This window comes from Sinohyriopsis cumingii, chromosome 11, assembly GCF_028554795.1.
Source record: "Sinohyriopsis cumingii isolate HCF-2022 chromosome 11, ASM2855479v2, whole genome shotgun sequence".
Taxonomy (NCBI): Eukaryota; Metazoa; Mollusca; class Bivalvia; order Unionida; family Unionidae; genus Sinohyriopsis; species Sinohyriopsis cumingii.
This window is the reverse complement of record NC_142971.1, coordinates 77941235-77965495: the sequence shown is the minus strand read 5'-3', so window position 1 is coordinate 77965495 and position 24261 is coordinate 77941235. Positions and strand designations below refer to the sequence as shown.

The 24261-nt window shown below is 36.1% G+C and overlaps 1 long non-coding RNA gene across 2 annotated transcripts in view; it reads right to left on the bottom strand.

The window, feature by feature from the left end:
* The window catches only part of LOC149788797 (uncharacterized), a 39285-nt gene extending 18533 nt beyond the window's left edge, over positions 1-20752 (bottom strand). Inside the window, exons 1-8 of one of the 2 annotated variants that reach the window (XR_016424431.1) lie at positions 20719-20752; positions 20118-20150; positions 14244-14267; positions 11384-11398; positions 10751-10774; positions 2141-2164; positions 1627-1650; positions 865-1139 (exon numbers count right to left, since the gene is read on the bottom strand). This is a non-coding gene — a long non-coding RNA (uncharacterized LOC149788797). Of the gene's footprint in view, positions 1-864; positions 1140-1626; positions 1651-2140; positions 2165-10750; positions 10775-11383; positions 11399-14243; positions 14268-20117; positions 20151-20718 lie in introns of those variants that run through there. The other variant, XR_016424432.1, reaches the window with a different exon arrangement.
* Positions 20753-24261: the final 3509 nt, after the last annotated feature.

Sequence of the window (24261 nt, the reverse complement as noted above, 5' to 3'; positions counted from 1 at the left end):
TCACTCCATTGTCAGCAAAATCAGATGATATTCCTTCACTTAAATCTTCACTGAGTGGGACAGGCACAACTAAATGAATTGCATGTTTAACCTATCTCTTTCAGTATAGTCTTTTAGCATGTTTAATGTGACAGAGTTGTTTTTCAGTACGCCTCCATTGAGTATTTATGATGTAATTTAAATCATGTATTTTATGTAAACTGTGTAGGGACCATACTACTTGGCCTAACGAGGATTTTATGTTATTGGCATATTTCTAAAGTTCCAGCTTCCTCACTCCAATTCCATCTTTAAGTTTAATTATATTCCTTCATATTTGTGTCAGAGCCTGATACAGACTTACTGATCGAAACCAAAGCACTTTTATTCAAAACATTCTTTTCTACCAAATACTGCACACGTATTATATCTTGTTTCTTTTGAGGAATCTTTTACTTGAGAAAGATCGTATTTCTGGCAAGTTCAATTAATTAGTCTCTTTTGTAAAGATTTAATTGCTCCTAACTAGGACTTGAAAGAATGATTTATACGTTTGATGGCATTTTAGAACAAGTCGAAAATAGGAGAATTCAAATTTCAAAAGCATAGTTTTCTGAAATATTCTATTCAAAATTAAAAATTATCCCGGACGAACCCGGATTGATTATGTCACGTGCTATAAAAAAAATTAACACAAGAAAGAGCGAAAGCAACAAGCTTTACAAAATTAAAATCATTTATTTTCCTGGAAAATAAATTGTAGAAATGAAAACCATGATATTAGAATCAAATCAAAATCCAAGCATAATCAAAGAATACAATGTTCTACTGATTTCAAGTTCGAATCAAGACGAAGAGTCAAAGATGGAAGACGATGATGTATGCTGCAATCTGTATTGCTGAAGTCTACAGTTCCTTTTAGAGACAATAATTGGCACACGCATTTTAGAAATATACAAAATCAATTCTTAATATAAAACTGTCTTTTATTAATAATCTGACATGCTCACAAATATTTTCCAGAAGAAAAAAAAACATAATTAGTCCTCTTGATTCCAATAAATTTGATGTAACTCCAAACAGCACAACATACAACTTCGAGTTTAACAGCCCGGGTTGTACTGAGAAGAACTCTCCAAAAACAGAGGTTATATCGTATCCTAAAATGTAATAAAGGGGTCACGTGATCATCTTCTGAAATTTATAGAAGCTAAGTGCTTGTTAAAGATCACGTCTACCCACTGTGACTCTATCGAAAATCAATAATTGTATTCTAAGAAATAATAAAAAACAACTGTGTTTACATCTTTAAGACGATGTCCCATCATGCCCTGGGCAACAACCAATCGTTTTAAAATAAAGTATAAATTGTTTACTTGGACACTACACATTTTGAAACAAAATGAGGATTTAGATCAACAACTGTTGTTTTTAAACTAACAGTCAATGTCAAATTTTTTTCTGAAGAAAGCATCATCTCTAGATAATAAATTTACATTACAATAGCCTGGTATAAAAGATAAAAAGTAAAACTGACAAACAATTAAATTGAAATAAATATATATTAAATCTGATACAAGTAAATCAAATATACATACTAATTATAAATATGGATCTTAAAGCATAAAAAGTTTATAGAAGACTTACTGTAATGTTGCCATGTTCCGAAAACTGAAATAATCAAAAACTGAACATTCAAATTTATTTTAATTTCCAAAATTTGTAATGTGAGTACCATGCATTCGTTAGTGTCCTTAAGTAATTTCTTCGCACATCTGCTTGTGATAAACTCAAATCAAATATATACACCACTCATTATTCGTAAATGCTTGTATTCAAATGTGATGCACATGATAGTAAACCGCATGTATGACCTATCTAAGATGTGTGATATAGCCTGATCTGAGCGACTAACGTTAGAGATGTTACTAGTTCAATACATTAGTTTATTTCAATAAGCATCCGCAATCAGATAGTTGAACCAGTGAAGTGATTATCCTCCCATTGCTATTTTAATGCTTATAATATTTTAATTGTTGCTTTCTCGTTCTCGCTACATGTTTGAAATATATGTGCAGATACACGCATGTGGACGGCGGAACCTATATATTGCAATGATCTGAAAACATCTAGTATCAAATGATATTTAAAATGTACTTACGTTTTTATTGTACTCAGCGCGTACCTGTAATAGTACAAAACAGAAAATCAATTTATTCGATTAATTCACAAGAACACCCTGTCACCACGCAGACAATATATCAGGTAGAGCGATATCCATTCGTATTAGCTACCCAACTGTTTGCCACATAAACAGTGGCACAATGACAACTCAAGCAGTAGAGTATTATATCGTCTATACTTGCCATCCTCAAACGCCGACAAAGAAACACAATCGAGTGCCCACAACTTTCCGTCCTCTACATACCATGTAAGAGTATACTGGTCTCCTAGATGTCATAGACTTTATGCACATACAAAAACAATGTACCCATACATGGTATCGACTAGGAGGAATGTATTGGGTACTGGATTATTTTTTTTGTCGGCGTGTTAGGGTGGAACGTTTGGAGGATATGATACATTACTTTAGGGGTTGACATTGTGCCAGAGTGAGTCGGATCTTCTAACATTAGCATGTTTGGAATATAATGGAATGCAATTTTTGTTTCTTACGACGTTGACACCATTCACGTTGAATGCTTTATTGCTAAAACCATATATGTTAGCTCGTCGCTTCGCCACTCTTACAAATATAACATTTTTGGTACAACTCGATACAATATATCATAGGAAAAGAGGAAAAAATATGTTATTATACAGGGATATTTTTAGGTTTATTTATTTTATTGGATGATTGCTTATTCTTCCGATTTGGTGGAAGGTGAGAGATCTACGACATAAAATGCATCAATCCCAGGTCAGATATATATTCATGTTTATTAGCGTAGGGAACACTCAGGTATACATGCAGAGTAACATAAGATATCTATAATCTTTTTTGTTTGTGTTAGTTATTAGCTCGGGTTAGATGAAATTAAGTATTAATATTTTTCTATAACCAAATTTACAGAAACAAACAACGTCAAATGACAAAACGCGCTTTATTGAATGAGGTCACGTGTTTGTTTCTAAGATCAGTATGCAATTCGCTTCGAGAAGCTAAGGTCTCATTTATATTAGAACGTTGCATTTATGATTTCCTTTTAATAGCGTAATTGTTGAAAAAGGAACATGTGTGTGTGTGATTAGGATTTTTAATGTAGCTATAAAAATGTGTGAGTCATATTGATACGATATATGCAGTGTAATATTTTAAAGTGATGTTTAGCACTGGGGCATAATGCTTAGGACATGTATCATGATGTCCCACCCAGTCACATTATTCTGACACCAGGCCGACCAGTCCTAACACTAACTTCTTAATGCTGAGCACCAAACGAGGCGCTGTTAGTATCATTTTTGTAAGTCTTTGGCATTACTCAGCCAGGGATCGAACCCACGACATCCCCCATCCGAGGCGGTCAATTCCACCGGAGTTGTCCCGGATCGTTGGTTTCTAAAAAGGATGAAGTCAGCTAGGTATATTGCACTGAAGCGAATCAAGTAAATGCAGAATAGTGAATATATTTTATGTTAGATTCTAGATCGAATGGGTATCTAGTGAAGATAACAAAGCAATATTGAATATTGCGATGATCTTTGCACTCTAAAGATAATCCGATGAGCTGTGTTTTAAGCTTTATGACGTGGTAGATACTAAGATAAAATAGGTTTAATTGAAGCACAGTAGATCAGTCTTGAAAGTACCGATAAACAGAATTTAAGTGACGTGAACCGAAATAAAATTATTTGTACTTTTACTGATACGTCTCAGCTCCGCATGTGCAGTGTTGCACATGTTGATCTGCATACGTAATTTTATCAACTCTAGCACGTGTTTGAGACAATGTTCCCATCTGGATTCAAGTTTCTGATTATTATTAAAGCGTAAATTACTATGCCCGTTCGTATACCGAAAGATGGTTTTCCTCCATTATCAACCGCTGTCCGGTATACACTTGTGGTAGCGTTGACTGTCCTGTACAGGAAACCGCTATTAATGATTCCGAACGACTCTCAAACCTGGCTATGCCATAGACGTCTTTGTTTTGAATAAATTACTAGATTCAATTCGATAACCCACTCTTTTGTGGTGTGCATCATAATATTGCTTTGATTTTTTTTCGTAAGAAGTGTAGAAGAGACTGAGCAAGCGATGTTGTTTCTATTAAATCCGTTAATAAGTGAAAGAATATATGAAATACCTCGAGATAATCGCACGAAGGATCAGGTAACAGCTCTCCTCTTAGTCAGGTGTTATGTTGTACGCATCCTTTAGTCTCGAGAGGCGATGCAACTGCGTCAATGAGAGATGTCCCAGTTGGTGGTTGTGCAGCGTCTGTTGTGGCTATTTAATCCAACACAGGAGTGGCAGTCCTTGCTGCATTTGCTACACTTGAAGGTTGCATCTGGTGTGTTTTGGTGCTGCTTCGTCTTCCTCTGCGATCGTATTTCATCAGCTAGCAAGCGTCGCTTGTCCTCACCGGCTTTCAGACCAGTGGTCAGAGCATGTCGGCAGCTTGATCTCGCTAGAGCGAGCTCTTCCCAGAGGTTGACATCGATGTCAAGGGATTTCGTGTCGCGATTACAGACATCCTTGAAGCGGATATGTGGCCGTCCGATTGACCTTTTGCCAGGGGCTAGTTCCGAATAAAGAATATCCATGGGGCTTTGACCGTATTCAATCTCATGCACATGGCCCAGCCATCAGATGCGACGTTGGCGAAGGAGTGTGACCATCCTAGAAATCTTGGCACGCTCGAGCACCTCACTGTTTGGGTCGGAGACATCCAGTTGGAAAGGCTCTCAGTCTTTTCTTGTGTGAGGCTTACATAGTCCAGGTTTCATTGGTGTACATGAAATTGCTTATCACGGAGGCACGGTACTTAGTGTATAGGGTCAGCATGATGTTGTTCCACACTCTCTGCGACAACCTGGAAAGAGTTGCTGATGCCTTTCCGATCCACTTGTTGAGTTCAGCATCGAGCGAGAGGTTGTTAGTAATAGTAGAGCCGAGGTACATGAACTCACTGACCACCTCAAGTTCGTAGTTATTGATGATGATGCTTGAGGGTACGCGTCCTGAGCCATCACGCTCGTTTTTATCTTCAGCTTATTGTCAACCCAGTTGTATCGCATACTTTAGCAAAGCGGTCCATCAGGCGCTAAAGCTCAGCTTCTGTGTGGGTGGCTAGAGCAGCATCATGTGTGAAGAGCATGTCCTTGATTGTGACTGCACGTACTTTGCTCTTTGCCGTTAGTCGTGCCAAGTTGAACAGCCTGCCGTCTGATCACGTGTGCAGGTAAATCCCTTCTTTGGACGTCCAAAAAGCGTGCTTGAGCAGGACTGAGAAGAAGATGCCGAAGAGCGTGGGGGCAAGGACGCAGCCCTGTTTAACTCCGTGCGGAAGTCAAAAGGGTCGGATGTTGAGGCATCGTACTACAATGTGCCTTTGATGTCACCGTGGAAGGACTTTATCATGCTTAGCAGCTTTGGAGGGAAACTAATTTTCGCCAGGATTGTGAAGAGAACAACACAGATCCCACTGAGGCATTATATCTGGTCAGCAGAGACGGACTCTGCTGACCATATATAATGCCTCAGTGGGATCTGTGTTGTTCTCTGCATTTTTTCCTGCAGTTTCCTGACGGAGAAGATCATGTCGATTGTGAACCTCTCTGCGCGGAAGCTTCTGCAGTCTGTTCAGGAAGACTCGTGCGAAATATGTACCCACGATGCTGAGAAGTGGTATGCCCCTGTAGTTATTTAAGTCGCTTATGTCACCCTTGTTATTGTACAGGGTTATGATGCTGACATTACCAATGCCCTGAGACATTGCACACTTGTTCCATCACTGGCAGAGGAGGGCGTGCAAGTGTGTGAGCAGCACACTACATTCGCACTTGAAGACTTATGCTGAGATACCATGCTTTCCTGGGGATTTACCCAAGCACAGTTTCTCTAAGGCCTTCTTTATTTCGGCTACAGTCGGTTTCTCGTGCAGTTCGGCCATGAAAGGGAGGTTTTCAATGGCGTTGATGGCATCATTGGTCACATGGTTCTCTCTGGAGTACAGTTCAGAGTAGTATTCCAATCAACGCTCCATCTGATTGCCCTTGTTGTGGATGGCATCGCCTGTGGCAGACTTCAGTGGTGCAGCAAATTTCTTCGTCAGACCCATTGCTTTCTTTATTCCATCCTATATGCCTCTGATGTTTCCAGTATCTGCTGCTGTCTGGATGCCCTGACAGAGCTGAAGGCATTATTCATTGGCACACTGCCGTGCTAATCTCTGCACTTTGCTCCTGGTATACCCGTATGCCTGTAGTATCTTCTGGCATGGGGGTTAGTTACGTTAGTTATTTTGAGTTAGCCTCAAACCAGTCATTGTTATTTCATTGCTTCTTACCAAGGATCGGCGTATCTGTGTTGTACTCAATCTCTCTGATGCGATCCCATCTTTCTTTGGCACTGCATTTGTTGGTTTCTGCATCAAACATCTTGGAAAGATCATAGGTTGATTCCTCAGCCTTGTTTGGATATAATGTTTTACTCACATCAATGCGTGGTTTACCCTCTTGTATGAAACGTTCGATCTTCTTCAGCTGAAGCTTCATTTTTCAGCACAACAGCGAGTGGTCTGTGTCTCAGTCAGCACTTTGAAAGGTACGGGTAAGAAGCACACCCTTCATGGCTGACCGTCTTGTAATGATCAAGTGCAGCTGGTGCCATTGTTTAGACCGGAGATGCCTCCAAGACACTTTGTGCTGTGGTTTTGTCTGAAAGAATGAATTGGTGATGATGAGGTCGTGGTACGAGCACATCTCTAGAAGGCGCTGCCCATTTTCATTCATCTTCTCAACGTCAAACTTGTAAGACAGGATGGTCAAGAGTCATGGTCAGCACCCACCCTACCATTTAAGTTGCCCAGCATAATGAATTTCCTTTTCTTGGTAATTTTGTCAATGAGCGAGCTTAACTCATTGTGAAACTCATCATTGGTATATGTGGAGGCGCATGGTGTTGGAACGCAAACGCTGATCAGATTGACAGGCCCGTTTGTGGTGTGGAGGCGGACGGATAACATTCTTCCATTTCCTTGTCGGCAGGGTTCCATCATCCCCAGCAGAGTGTTCCTGACAGAGAATCCAACACCAAACTCTCTTTCCTTGCCAGTAGAATGTGTATTTGTTTTCTATGAGGGACCCTAAATCTGGTAGCCGTGTCTGCTGTAACGAGGCGACGTAGACCTGGAGTATTGAAAGTTCATCGTTGATGACTAAAGTCTTTCGAACAGTGCTGATTTTCTGGAGATCAGCTGAAAGCTCAGTCAGCATGGTCCGGATATTCCAGGTACCTAGCTTCGTGATTGGAGGTTTCCTTATTTGTTTTCGTTTGCTATTTCTTTGTGCAATAGTTGTTGTCCGCTTGACAGGCACTCACATTCCTTAAGACTTACGCATCCAGCAAGGCGGGCGAACTGTGACGATACTGCACCTCAATGGCTGGGAGCTGTCCGGTTTGAGGCGGGCGGTAGCTGTCCAGTGAAACATGATGGTCTCTCCCACCATCAGAAGCAATCCCTGGCGCATGGCTCTACCTCATTCGAGCGATAACATTAATCGTTAAACTGCTGCTTCCTGTGTTGTGTCGACGATGTGGAGTGAAGCTGGAGTGCCATCTCCGGGACTCAATCCTTGCCAGGATGATATGAAGAATCAACTGTTGTCCATACAGCTGATCCCTTCTCTCCACGCAGCTGATGGATTAATAGGAACCGACAAGCCGATGCGTCATGGCACCATCTGTGTCGAAGGAGTTGCCGAGGTGACACTGAAATCTATGTCAAGTCGCCTCTGGGACTCCGTCTTCGGATTTTCTGTTAGGGTTTACTCCCTTAGCCTTTCTCATGAGAGGGTATAGTCGAAAGAGAGCGAAGGTTTGAAATCGGGATTTACCTTTTCCTAGATGGGCGACCACAAAAGGTTAACGAGCCCAATCTGCCAGAAGCGTCTGGTTTTGTGGCACCAGAAACTCGCCGGTCATCAATTCTCCAGTCAGTTTAAACAGGTTCTCCCACTCGTGAAGGCCTGGATCTGGATATGGTTGTCAGAGGCTTATTTAGACTCAAGCCATTGGGATATTTTCAAGGGAAGTGGGTGCTTTTCTCCCACATCTGCCACCGGCGATGATAACCCTTGGAACCGATAGTGTTATGACTAACGATGATATAAAGTTTTGAAGGGCCTGTCATTTCTGGATATGTGATGACCCTTTTATGGAACTAAAAGTCACAAAGTTTGCTATCAGTATCAGATCACTGCTGCATATAAATAAGTGTAACACCTTCGTTTGAATGATGGTCCCTTACCAATGCAAGCAGTAGCCACAGCATCAGCTTTAAAAACTAAACGTTATCCATTTGAATTGTGTTAATGACTTTGGAAGATGCCAATTCTGACTTGGTGCTGTACGCGGTGAATAAAGAGTATCACACGATTGTTTTATTTGTTTTGCATTGATGTTTCAGCGTCGCTAACAAGGAAACCGACAAACCGGCGAAAAAATGTTTTATTTTCTTGGGCGGCATTCCAGTCTTAAACTGTTTAAATTTCATCGAGTAGATTTATGTTGTCATTCTAAACTTTCTGGAGTTGCGAGTTCGCATCCCACGAATGTGATATTAATGTTTTCGAGCTGCTGGTTGTCGTCCTTTGGAGCTAGACTATCTTGGCTTAGGGAAAGACGTGCAAGGTGATGATTCAAACCCGCTCATGTCGCCTTCAGTTCGCTGTCATAGATATATGTCAACGATGCCTTGCCTCTTACTTACTTCCATGTTGAAATAGTGCTATCGTTTCATATTGACTGAAACATTTCATTTAAGTAGGTTTTACACGTAACAAGAATATTGATATGAGGATATTGCTTTGGATTTAATTTAAATATAAAACGCGACTTTATCCTGATGAAAAAATTTAATCGATTTCGATCCGATCTTGGACTATTAATACCAGCGACTCGTCTCACGAACTCGTCTTTGTTTAACCAATATCAAAATTATTAAACTGTTGGTCATTTAAGAGTTCCAACTGTATACGATACCCACATATATGAGAAATAATGACTCCAAATTATTTACTGCAACTGTTTTATAAATACCCCACACAATAACTATCAACCGAAAATGTTCTGTACATCACCTAGGTATGGTTAATTACTTTAAATGTATGCCTTGAAATAGTCAAGAATCTATATTTCGACAATTATTTATATAGAAATTACGTTTAGTAATATCTCAAACCATATGGATTAGCAAAAGTACAGGAACCAGATTTTTTGTGATGACCTTGTGTTATACTTGATATTGATCAAAGAAAATACAAACAATTACGTTTTCCTTTGGATAAATATTATATCAATATGGTTTTCCCATATCTTGATCTGGCTTTCAGTCATATGTGTTTTAAACAACTGATTAAAAGTATCATTTCTGCGACCAAGATATAATCATAATTCCAAGTGATTTCTGTTTGGGCCTTGACATTTTATGACATGAAGGAAATATAATGCCTGTCTACTCCTATTAGTAAATGTCTATCTATCTATAAAGACCGTAGTTTCGGTGGACATAGTTGGTGTCATGTCTAAATATTTATTTGTATGCTCCCAATAAAATTGTTAATGTTATTAATGAATAATTTCATGAAATTAAATGCGTTTTTAATAATACATGCAAATATTGTCAACCATTCCGATAACAACACCATTAGCCAAAATAATACTAGATATTTTGGAAAACGGCAACTTGGGGATAAATGTAATAAAACAAAGTGTATTTTCCTGCTTGCAAAGACGCTTTTAATTTAGTTCAAAGACAATACGAAGGTAGTACTGATCTCCACAACAGAACAGGGTAGCTGACTCTGGCTGCCCTTGTGGTTTGATTCAGACCATTACATTCCGATCAGTCCAGTCGTTTGTGTTTCGGAAATGAATTAATGAATATATATATATATATATATATATATATATATATATATATATATATATATATATATATATATATATATATATATATATATAATCATAGACGCTAATATGTATTTCTTTCAAATTTGGTAATACTAGTCGCATCTCGCAGCGGTTAACGAAACTGTCATCCAATCTATGTCCATAAACCATAACCACGTTCCCCACCCAATCGACCCCACCCTCGCGTCCAAGGAAGATTGATAACGTTTCAAACAAAGCTTTCATTCAAACCGCACACTTTGTATGCATTTGCCATGATCCCCAATTATTACCGCAGTTCCATTTCCGTTACACTGTAATAATTGCAAATATGTCCTCTATACTAATGATCAAGCAATTGTGTTCAGTACGTAACGTATTTATACAAACGTTCCGTAAAAATATGCTTGATAATTGTTTAGGTAGGGACTGGTTTTAAAAATAATTCAAACCCTATCGATCCTTATAGTTCATTCACCAGATGATGAGGTTGCCCTCTTTTTTTAAAAGAGACAGGGGTAGATTCCCACTATTATATACGCCTGTATTATATGCTTTGGTGCGCCATTCCCCCCAAAATCATTACTGTTTTGGTTATGCAAATGCATAACGAACACAATCCTTCCACTATATGAAAATTTAGAAAGAACTTACGTTGAGCTGTATTTGGTAATTTGCCTGGAAAGATAAAAAAAATTAGATTTATATAAATACCCCAATACTTTTATGTGATATTGTCATGCTATCGTTATTTCAAGGTCTTAAGAGATATGTTCGCTGTACCGTTCGCGATAAAGTTAAATAAAGGAGAAGCATAGCTTTTTGTTCGATCATATATGTATTCAAGTTTGATCTACATGATAGGAAAACTTAGCTGCTATCATATGTTTGAACCAATGAAGAAATATGCTAATTCGCTCTTTAAACAATTGTAATATTCTAACTTTTACTCTCATTTTTGTACTACTTTTGCGATAAGAGATTTTAAAGTCAAATAGTGTTAGCAATCCCATTTTCAATAAGATCTTTTCAAATAAAACTCCTCAAACTTTGTATAATCTGTTTTCTTTTTTGTTTTAGACAATGCATAATGGTAAAGTTTATCTTTTCACAGTTAAACTATAGAAACAAACACAATATTCGACACATTCCGATGCAATTGTAAAGCTGAAATAAATTTGCATATTTATGAATTCATGTGTGTAACGAAACTTATATATTTACGACATATGAAACATTAACAAATCTTCCAGCATGAAATTGTATGTAATGTAAAAAATGACTTACATTTATGTTAGGCCTCTGAAATAAATACAATATAAATTTAGCATATATTATAATAATTCTAATTCTTTAAATCTTGATTTAATCTTTTAATTTTAGTGATATGTTTTTAAGAATAACCGACGTTTAATTTCGCAAACATCAGTATCGCTAGAGAATTTTATTGTCCAGTAGGAAATGTTTTGTTTAAATAAATGTTAAATGTGACCAGAAGACTATATACTTTTATAGCTGAAAGGAATTTTCAATCGTACCTTAAGATCTAGAACAATCAAGTTCTATTACATGTTGTGTCGAGTAATTCAAGGGATGGAATTTATTTTTTTATTTCTTACAATTATAATATTCAAGTAATTATTTTCTCTGGAAATACAAATATGTTCTGATAATGTTCTTGAATAGAAATATTCATTGGAATGTATAGTGAATTCAATCATGGAATTATATTACTGTGATTCAACAAAAGATTGTTGACACATCTTCATTACACATGAAACAATATACGCATCAACACCTTTAGCTGTAGGTTTAATTTGGACTTCTACATAATTGTATTACGTATTTTATTAAATTAATAGATTTTGTGTCTCTAACTTTATGATTATGTTTAGATTTAATTCACAATATCGTACTCCTTTTCATGTTCATGTATTATAAGGATATGCATTATTGTTGAATTGTACAAAGTATGCTGCCTTTTAATATTGAAGTTTAATTAATTTAAGAACATATACTCGTAACAAATAGTACTAATTAAGTATATTTTTTTTCAATATATTTCTACAAATGGAGAGTTTAATAAATATTTCGAGTTGAAATTCAGTTTGAGGTTTATGTCCTTTATCAATAACTGTTCTTACATAACTTTCGTGTTTGTTTTTACGATTTAATGTGTCATTGCGTATATGTAATGATTGAAAGTGCAGTGATGAAGTTGTGGAATTTGGTGAGCGGGTGTAACAATGATTGAGAGCGGATGCAAAAATGATGGTGATTTTCATCCGCTTGTCGAAAATTACTGGCATAAATGTTGTGTTGAAACCCCTCGTATATACGAAACCAAAATTATGTTAAATGTCAAAAAGTAAATGAAAGTTGGGACAATTCTAACGTATCAATACCAACTAAGGTTCAGGTTTGTGTTATATCAGTAGCACATGAAAATATGCTGACTACACCGCCAGGTGCAAAACGTCACGAGGCATTCACTATTTTCCAAGGCATTTGTGACGCCTACATTAACTCAGTTGTGGAAAAAATAAATTGACTGTTCTTTAGCAAGTACACACATATTCGGCTAAATTGTCTTGGGTGAAGAAGGCAAGAATCGATCCAGACGTCGCTATGTCATACATTATAGTCAGCACTTAAATATGCCCAAGTATATATCATATATGACTCCATGAGAGTCGTCCCTGAGAAACGATAATTGGTTGGAGAAGTGCGTATACACGTCGCATCTGACTATAGTATGTGCGTCAAGTCGATTAATTTATTATTGGTCGTTATTTTTTCAGTCAGTTGACATTTTGCTCTTTCTCAAGGCAATAATATGGCTACCAAAAGCAAGTGGTATCTCCAAGGGTCAAGATGTTACTGTCTTACGGGAGGCGGGGTATACCTGCATTAGGAAAGTCAGAGTATGATAACGATTCATATATTGTTTATCATGACTAAAGCTTCAGAGCAAATACTTAGTCGTATATTTCTCATTTATTTTTATACTTACTTACTGTTTGATATTAAACACGTTTCATAATTTGAATGATGAAAACTAAGGGAATATAAATGCGTATTTAGAAAAAATAGTCGTGCTTAATTGTCCAATGAACAAACACAATTGAATGCATCTAAAATTCCAGAACGTAAGTTTAATTTCGAAATCTAAAAAGTGCGTTCCGAAAATGTAACAAAACATATCACCAACCTAAACATAAGACTTTGTAAGCATACAGAAACGGACATTTACAAGATTGACACCTCTGTGATGATAGAAGTACCTTAATAAATACCGATTTTGAAGTTCAGATAAATGTAACACGTTTACAAATTTGAACAATTGATGAGGAATAAGGGCAATATGTATACATAAAAGCTGACATTATATCTTTCTGACTCTCGTAAGACTCGATCTGTTTCAATGCTTTCAACTGATATATATTAGACTTTTGGACATTCGCATTGAACGTAACATTGTAACCCCAAGATAGATCCATTTTTTTACTTTTCCTGATTGTATACTTTAATTTGGTATTTGACAGGAAATACTACGTTTGTTAAAACAGTGATAATAAACATTCCATCTATGTCAGCCCATTCTGCACTAACATTATACGCCTTATTCGAAATATATGCAGCAGAGGAAATTTTATGCATACAATATTTGTACCATTGTACTAACATTCATTTGTAAAACGTAGTCGTATCCTGCGAAGCTAAGTCTGTGCAATTAAATTGTTAGAGTATATCTGAGTTTATGGAACCAAATACAAAATAAATAAGTAAAACTGCCAAGATCGGTACTCAGCGACACATGCGCGAGCCACTGTATCTGAATTGACCATTCCTTAGAATGCATCTATATGCTAAGGGCATAGCCTTTATCTATCTATCTATCTATCTATCTATCTATATATCTATCTATCTATCTATCTATCTATATATCTATCTATCTATTTATCTATATATCAATCTATCTATCTATCTATCTATAAACACACACACACACACACACACACATATATATATATATATATATATATATACGTTGAGAGTAGAAATAGCAACACTACTGCTATACTACTATTTGTAGTCAGACCATACAAAATCCAGATTGAATTGGTTTGGATAGAATTGCACTCACCAGGCCAACCAAGCGTCTAATTTTCTGAAAGAAGAGGAGAACATGATATAATATTCTGTCTCTAAGGACCATAACCAATACTCGTCTTCTTCTCTTTCTATTTTGAAATGGCTCTTGATTCATTATTTCTTACATATTATTTATTTATTATTATTTTCTTATTTTATTTATATTATTTTATCATTATTATTCATTATTATTATTATTAGTAGTAGTAGTAGTATTAGTATTATTACCATTTGTTTTCATACATAGGCATAAATTGTAGTAGTGATATCAGCACTTTAAGCCCTTGTTATAAGAAATGTCAGAAGTTTTGAAAGCATGAATTATGACATAATATGTATTTCATTTCCGATTGTACAATTTCAACCGTGATTACATTTAGATTCGGATTTCCACTGGAACAGTTCCGAAGAAAGTCAACAAATCACCTGACAATGCATAATTTGAACATAAACGACTTGGATATAATTTTACTTAAATGTGTAAGAATGCATGGCCGTCTGGATACATTCAGAAAGAATAGGAGAATATTTTGCAATGTCTTGTCTCTCAGGAACATTATCAGTACTTGTAGATATATAACGATATACTTCCGCGTGAGATTGGGTTTTCTTTTATCCCGCTAGATGTGTCGTGTAACGCGCTGTCAAGGGCCAATATACTCAAAGTTTATATTCACGTGTTCTGCATCGCCAATCACAATGCTTTCGCACCGGCTGTGCGCTGATGGATTCACTCTGCTAGGGATTTTGGCGTCAGTTGAGCCAATTTCCTTCTTATGTGCGAACGTGTTTATTTTATGGTATAATTTATTCACCGTTGTTATATGTTCACATTGTCAGAGGTTCCTTGTTTCCTGGAATTTTGACCTGGACGAAACGTACAGAAAGTTAAGCAGTTAAATTGTTTCCATTTCACAAATTCTGCTAACACTTCTTTTCTTACACATTACTTCACTCTCATACTGGGTCATTATATCCGTAAAAGACTGCAGTGTCATTTAAAATCAGAAATAGACGATCGATATCGTCCCGACTTTAATAGTTGGCGCTATTCTAGAATTTATATTCATGGGGTTCGGGGCAGAATAATCGACCCAACTATCAGGCCGATCTCTATGTCGTATGCAAAATTAAACCAGATAACGATAAAGCTATATGTATATATACTTCCCATTGTCTCTTGCATAAATTAATTCATCAATATATGTGCCTAAGTCTATTATCGTTGGTTCACTGTTAAAACACTTTCGAGCAGAATTTGCAAACGACTCATGTTTATTTCCTTTCAATTGGTTCCGTATCACTAGCTTTTGTTTTCCAGCTGGTTTTGTACTACTGGATTTTATGTTAGCCCTCTGTATCTCATTTGGTTCAGTACCACTGCAATTCATGATTACCAGTTGATTCCGTATCACTTGCCAGTGTGTTTACCAGCTGGTTCCGCACCACTGGATTTTTGATTATCAGTTGATTCCCAATCACTGGCCTGCGAATTTACCAGTTGGTTACTTACCACAAAATTGTATTATTACCAGTTGATTCCGTATCACTGGCATGTGTGATTAGCAGTTCGTTTCGTGCCACTGTATGTTATGGTTACCAGTTGATTCCGTATTATTGGCCTGTGTGTTGACCAGCTGGCTCCGCATCACTGGATTTTATGATCAAAAGTTGATTTCGTATCACTGGCATGTGTGTTTAACAGGTGGTTCCTTACGTTTTACATTTGCTACGATTTTCATGCTTGGCGTAGTTTGTTCCCGCACCTCACTACATGACACTTCATTAGTCATGTATGCTTTCTACTTCCACCACTTTGCTCCATGTTAATGGGCTAAGTGTTTACCAGTTCGTTTAGGCCAACTGACATGTATTGTTTTGTTGCTACTATTTTTATGTTGCATTCAAAACAATGACCCGAACATTTTATAATGTTCCAATTTTGTTCGATTTTTCATTTTCTTTCTTACTAATACCCCGTTCGTGCCTCATCTCACTACAGTGAACAGTGATGTTCATAATATAACAATACGGGTTCTGTATTCTGTAGAGGCGGTGAAGAGGCCCAGAAAGAAGACACCATTGTCGGATGGATCCCCATCTTCTTAATGTTATAACCCAAGAAGTCTCCGACAGGCTCGCCAACGAAGTGGCACAGGGGATCCGTAACACATTCGATCAGGTGGTATCTATGCTCGGGCCGTCAATGTAAATTAGTCCGCTAATTGGATTTCAACTTTAACCCTCCGTAGCAGCAGACGACACATCAGCAATATCTCCAGTGACATTGTGGAAATCACGGCTTCACTTACATGTACGGCTGTGGATACAGGTAACGTTGTCCAAATCGTTTCTGACTCAGGGGGCGGGGAGCTTTCAGTCACAGCTTGTAAACTAGTCGATCACACCATCCACTCTAATCCCTGATAATGTTGAGGCAAATATATGGGCGGGCTCATATATTTAGTTTTGTACCCTCCTGAGTAACTCAAATTTCAGTTAGATACGCACAGTACTGGTCCAGAACTTAGCATTGTCTCTACTATTAGGAACGTCCTATTCACAATAGAACACTGGATTATTGCTTGGAGCAGGTTCACCAGTGTCCTATGTGAAAAAATATCCCCTAGTTAATGCCTTTCTTCACCACCACCTAGAAGCTGTCCTTAAGCATGAAGAGAGTCGCGCTGATTGGGGGTACTATGATGAAAACATTAGACAACTGGTTGCAAAGGGAAGAGGGAAGCTAAATGGGGTACCACTCATCTAGAACTCTACATGAAGGCTGTTCTAGAGTCGGGCCATACCAACTACGGAAAACACAATCCCTCACAAATTACAAACATAATGTATCCGAAGGGAGTCTGTTTTAGATACCACAAAACCGGTGGCTGTTCATCGTGATTGTCATGCAATTTTCAGCACAACTGCTTCAGTTGTTTAGGGGGACACTCATTCATTCGCCTGTCCCAAACCAATTTATCAGCCCTTTACGGTACTTCTACAATACAGCCAGCAATGGCAGCGACCTTACAACCAGCGTATTTTTTTGTTCCAACGATCCAAACAACCTCAAACCACTAACAGAATCAACAAGAAACATGTCGGCAAATTGTGGTGATCCATTGCCTACCCGTGTCAGAATTGACCGCTTACAAAATTGGCTCCACGATTTCGACCCTACCACAAAGGAATACCTCCTTTTAGGTTTTCAAATGTGTTTTGATGTGGGTTGAGGTGGCAAACACACGTATGTAATAATCTGAAATCAGCTCAAACTAATTCCCATATTACTGAAGCAAAGAGACATAAATATTTGGTAGCGGGTCGCTTTGCAGGGCCTTTTCGTACAAAACCATATCCGAATTTACACATTTCGCCACTAGACCTAGTCGAAAAGATAATACCTGGGTTTTTCAGACTAATTCCTCACCTTTCCGTCCCACATAGCAATTCGATTAACGATGGAATTCCAATTCAACAATCAGCAGAACTTTCTACCTCAGTCGGATACTGCTAAAATTCTGCCCCATCTTTCTGGCAGTTGAGGTCTGAGGAGAACAATTATCAAATAAATGTATATATTTCCATATTGACGATCAAGCATTAGTTGAAATCATAAACAATCAATCCTCTAAAGACAGAAAAATCATGCATTTAATTCGAACATTTGTCCTATCTTGTCTTGAATTAAATATCTCGTTCAGGGCAAAACACAGACCGGTATGCGTAATAGACTCGCCGATGATCTTTCTCGCCAATAGGTTTCGAGTTTCCACGCCATGGCTCCCCTGCGGAGTCACACCCTCATTGAATGCCGCTTATTCCAACCTTTCTACAGCTAGATAGTACACTTCACCAGTTTCAATGACCAATTTTGGTCCTTTTCATAGCGCACTTAATCAACAAGAAGTATGCAACATCTTCGATATCCACTATTGTTTCTGCAGTTTGATATGTGCATGATATTAACGGCTTCGCATACCCTTCTTCATCTTTGCTTATTCACACACTCATTCAAACAATTCATAAAAGTAAATCTCATGATGTTCGTTTGCCAGTTGACTCAATTGCACTGGATAAGCTTACAGTTTATATGATGCATACCATTTCAGACCTTTTCAGGCGTACCATGTTTTTGAACATGCTTACATTAGCTTTGCATGCGTTGCTCAGAATAGGAGATAGTACATTGCAAACAAATGCACATCATAATGATCATTTGATACAATTATCTCAAATTACTTTTTCCCATAATCGGCTTACAATCACTCTTCGACACTTCAAACACGGCTCGGAACAACCATGTATATTGCATGTTGCTGCCCAACAAAATCCTGCGACATGTACGATAACTCATTTACAAGCATACCTAACCCTCAGGGGTAATAATCCAGGACCAATTTTATGAACCAAAATGTGCAACCGGTTTCCGGAGTAGAATTTAGTACATAACTTAGGACAGCGCTCTGCTTTTGTCGCTTGAACTCTAACCATTTCAAATCCCGTAGTTTCAGAATTGGGGCCACCACTGAGGCGGCCAGACAAGGTATTAGTGTCAACAAAACAAGGGAATTAGGCCGCTGCAGATCAGATGCATTTAATAAATACATAAGGTTAGGGAAAAGGGTCTCAGCGTTGAAACACGTCAATCATTTTTTCTAAGATCGACATTCTGCCGTGTGTGTTACTCTCTCTTTCAGGTCTAGTGGGTTGCACAGACCTAGACCCCTGGGCATCGACCGTGCTTTGCGGAGATATTATTCACTCTATCCAGGCTAATAATCTGTATCTACCTGCCTTTTCGAACTCCAGGAACGTATGAGTCTACTCTAACAGTTCCAGAAGACCATCAGCGCATTCTGGAAGCAAGCTTATCTGTTTTAAAGTTTCTTCCAATCCACCATACATGCTCGATATATTATAATTACCTGTCATTATGATGGTGCTTTACTTCCCCGGCACTACAGAATGCATCGTTTTAATTTTGATCTACATTGATATTATCTTTTTTTCTGATGCTGGTCATTTTTTTTATATTGCCCAAACCCATCCTTTTGTGGCTGCCAGAAATGCAGCAAGCTCTATTTGCTCTATTTCTGTTTATGGCGATTGCAGCCTCAAAAAGATTCTGTATTATACGCTATGTTTCATTGTTCAATTTCTTGGCACGTTTGCCCTGTATTATATGTCCAAAGAGTTAGGTTATGCTTTAAATACATGGCAAATTTTGGTTCAATAATATCATTCATATTCAATGCAAAGTCACAAATGTGGCCAGCATCAAACACAATATTTGTCTTTGTTTTATGTACCTATATACTTTGACTTTGTAATATTTTCACGACTGACCTAGGGAATTCTCTCTTTTAACTCTCTTATCTTCGTCTCCACTATGTTGATGTCGAAAAGAGTAGGCTGGTGTATGCTCATCTAATTTTAAAATCTCATCAAACAAGTTACAAATTCAGAACCGTGTTTTCATTCACTTTCTTTCTAACAATAATTTACACCTCTGTTCTACATGTGCAAAAGCAAACAATAACTTACACCTCTCTTCTACATGTGCAAAAACACATCATATCAAAGGATTTACGCTCGCGTAAGGACATATTAGGGAGGTGTCATTGGGTCTCCAATTTATCGCCAGATATATATATCCATACAAGAGTCGTGCTTAGTTGTCAAGTAATCAATGGCAGTTGATAAATCTGAACATCAACACTAGTTTCTTTAAGCCAGGGATGAACAAACCTCGCCAGGGAATATTCAAAACGATATAAATACAATCCATCACTAAACAATCTACAAAACACAAGACCATACCGAATTCAAACTTAAATGGTTTGGATAGATTTGCACTCACCCGGGCAAGAAAACGTGCCACTGTGCATGTATTCTGAAAGAAGAGGAGAAGATTTGTTAATGTTTTGTTTCTAAGGAAAATCATCAATACTTATCCTGCCCTTTTAATATTTTGTAAATTTTTCTTGTTTTTACATATGTACCTTTATTTATTTGTTAAACTTCTCCAACCTACACTATATATATATATATATATATATATATATATATATATATATATATATATATATATATATATGTATGTATATATATATATATATGTATGTATATATATATATATATATGTATATATATATATATAAATATATATATATATATATAAATATATATATATATATATATATATATATATATATATATATATATATATATATATATATATATATATATATATCTCCGTACAAGAGTCGTGCTTAGTTGTCAAGTAAGCAATGGCAGTTGATAAATCTGAACATCTACACTAGTTTCTTTAAGCCATGGATGAACAAACCTCGCCAGGGAATCTTCAAAACCATACAAATACAATCCATCAGTAAACAATCTACAAAACACACGACCATACCGAATTCAAACTTAAATGGTTTGGATAGATTTGCACTCACCCGGGCAAGAAAACGTGCCCCTGTGCATGTTTTCTGAAAGAAGAGGAGAACATTTGTTAATGCTTTGTCTCTAAGGAACATCATCAATGCTTATCCTGCCCTTTTAATATTTTGTAATTTTTTTCTTTTCTTACATATGTACCTTTATTTATTTGTTAAACTTCTCCAACCTAAACTATATATATATATATATATATATATATATATATATATATATATATATATATATATATATATATATATGTCTGTACAAGAGTTGTGCTTAGTTGTCAAATAATCAATGGCTATTGATAAATCTGAACATCTACACTAGTTTCTTTAAGCCAGGGATGAACAAACCTCGCCAGGGAATCTTCAAAACCATACAAATACAATCCATCACTAAACAATCTACAAAACACACGACCATACCGAATTCAAACTTAAATGGTTTGGATAGATTTGCACTCACCCGGGCAAGAAAACGTGCCCCTGTGCATGTTTTCTGAAAGAAGAGGAGAACATTTGTTAATGTTTTGTCTCTAAGGAACATCATCAATGCGTATCCTGCCCTTTTAATATTTTGTAATTTTTTTCTTTTCTTACATATGTACCTTTATTTATTTGTTGAACTTCTCCAACCTAAACTATATATATATATATATATATATATATATATATATATATATATATATATATATATATATATATATATATATATATATATATATATGTCTGTACAAGAGTTGTGCTTAGTTGTCAAGTAATCAATGGCTGTTGATAAATCTGAACATCTACACTAGTTTCTTTAAGCCAGGGATGAACAAACCTCGCCAGGGAATCTTCAAAACCATACAAATACAATCCATCACTAAACAATCTGCAAAACACACGACCATACCGAACTCAAACTTAAATGGTTTGGATAGATTTGCACTCACCCGGGCAAGAAAACGTGCCACTGTGCATGTATTCTGAAAGAAGAGGAGAAGATTTGTTAATGTTTTGTTTCTAAGGAAAATCATCAATACTTATCCTGCCCTTTTAATATTTTGTAATTTTTTTCTTTTCTTATATATGTACCTTTATTTGTTTGTTAAACTTCTCCAACCTAAACTATATATATATATATATATATATATATGTGTGTATACATATATATATATATATATATATATATATATATATATATATATATATAGTATACTACCAATTGAAAAATGATCTTACTCTTATGATGAGTTTTACTACTACTTGACAGTATTACATTACGTTAGGTCAAAACGTACAGTATTTTAAATTCGAACATAACTTCATTCTTGAGACTTATTAGTGAATTGCATTGTCATACTGGAGACTCCAATTTATCTTCTTGCAAGGTAAACTGGAACCTGGAATAAGTCACCAATTGAAATGAACACTGATGTGTACTGCAAATCAATTGACCCGTATCAGCATCAGTCTTGACCATGTCTCATGAAAATTAAATAATACGCAAATAAATATTTTGAAAGGAATATGCATTGAGACTCAACGCTCTGATCTGGCATATATTGTTAATATACTTCGAGATTTTAAACAGCTGTGTAGAATAATAGGATAGAGGTGGAATCGTCCTAAAGACGATTTTAAGAAACCTGAACTCGTATTGTAACGTTCATTATTGAATTATACCATTATATAATGCTAGCATATCGGCTTTATGCATACGTTTCATTAAAATGCCGGAAAGTCTTATTTATCCATTATAAAACATTGGAAGAAAAAGAATATTGCAAACATCAGCGGGGCACACATGGACGAATATTCTGTATACAATTAGTGTAGTCCTGATCCTCTCAGGGACTTAATGGTATGGGAGACAATATTTAGGAGGTACGGACCTTCTCAACCTTATCCAGAAGGATATTCCGTTGATGAACTCATGGACAGGATATCATTTTGATATCAGCGTAATCAAACATGTAATATATGCACTGACATGCATACTCTTTGTTGTTAAAGTTATTGCAGAACAGATAATTTTACCAAAGGGTAAATAATAAGCAACAACAGTCTAGATCATATAATTCACTGCAACAATTATAAGAAAATGCTCAGTAGAATACTTCCATAAGCTAATGACATACTATGTCGAGGATGAACCTACATTTAACTTAGCACTAAGGAATAGTGCTAAAATTGTACAACTGGAAATTAATTGGGCTTTTGCCGCCCATCAACGATTCGAGGGTTCGCTTTGAACTTTTAGATGTATTCCATACAAGCGCACTTCTAAAGATTTTATGTTAGCTACCAAGCAATACGTGGCTATTAACGTAACATAACCGTTGTCTTCTGCATCTACTGATGTTTCCTCTTCATCAATACTTTAATAATAATAATAATAATAATAATAATAATAATAATAATAATAATAATGAAAATACTATTTACTAACAATACAACAATTACTACTACTAATAATAATACTATTATTATTATTATTTACTATTATTATTGTTATTATTATAATTCTTCTTTTTCTTCTTCTTCTTCTTCTTCTTCTTATTATTATTATTATTAATGTTTAGCGGAGTCATTATCGCTTATTTCTATCGGGTTCTTGGGGAGTAAGTTTTATTGGCGTTGTTGTTCCTATAGAAATCAAATAATTATTGATTTGTGACAGTTTTGAATTCAATGTTATATCATGGTAGCAAGTCCTCCTTGCATTTGTTTCTATTCTTAGATTTCACTGGATGAATAAGCTAGTTATTTATATCTCTCCTTATTGCACTCTTAACTATACTGGTTACTGCTAGGTTTCTAAGTTATTTATTTACGTATTCGACTCTTTGCAGATACATGTATTATAATTATTGCTAAGAGTGGGAATAGCAGTGAGAGTCGGATCAATATCAGCTGGATCACAAGTTGTAGTAAATAGTCGTTGTTGATGTTGTTGTTATTTTATATGTGGGATGATCAGTATTGCAACTATGAATATAAAACTTTCAATTCCTCATATTGTTCCTTAATGTGATAATATGATATGCATCGGATTTCGGAACTTAAAACATCTACCGTAATTACATTTAGATTAAGATGTATAATATAATAGATGACGGTCAAACTACAATGTAAATGACCACACCTTTACATGATCTGGAACGAATTGACTTACCCTTCGAATCGAATGTAGGCTTGCGCCAACACCCTAACAAATTAAATGCGTTTTCTATTTTGGTGAAACAAAGGATTTTTCTGTATTTGAAAAAAGTATTATTATTATTAATATTGCTTTTATTATTATTATTATTATTATTATTATTATTATTATTATTATTATTATTATTATTATTATTAATGTTTCGAGGATTCATTTTCATTTATTTATATCGGGTTTTTGCGGAATAAGTTTACATGGTGATAATATATTGGCGTTGTAGTACCTGTAGTAATAAAACAATTATTGATTTGTGACAGTTTTGAATTTAATGTTATATCATGGCAGCAAGTCATCCTTGCATTTGTTTTTATTTTCAAATATCTTTCGATGAATAAGCTAGTTATCTATATCTC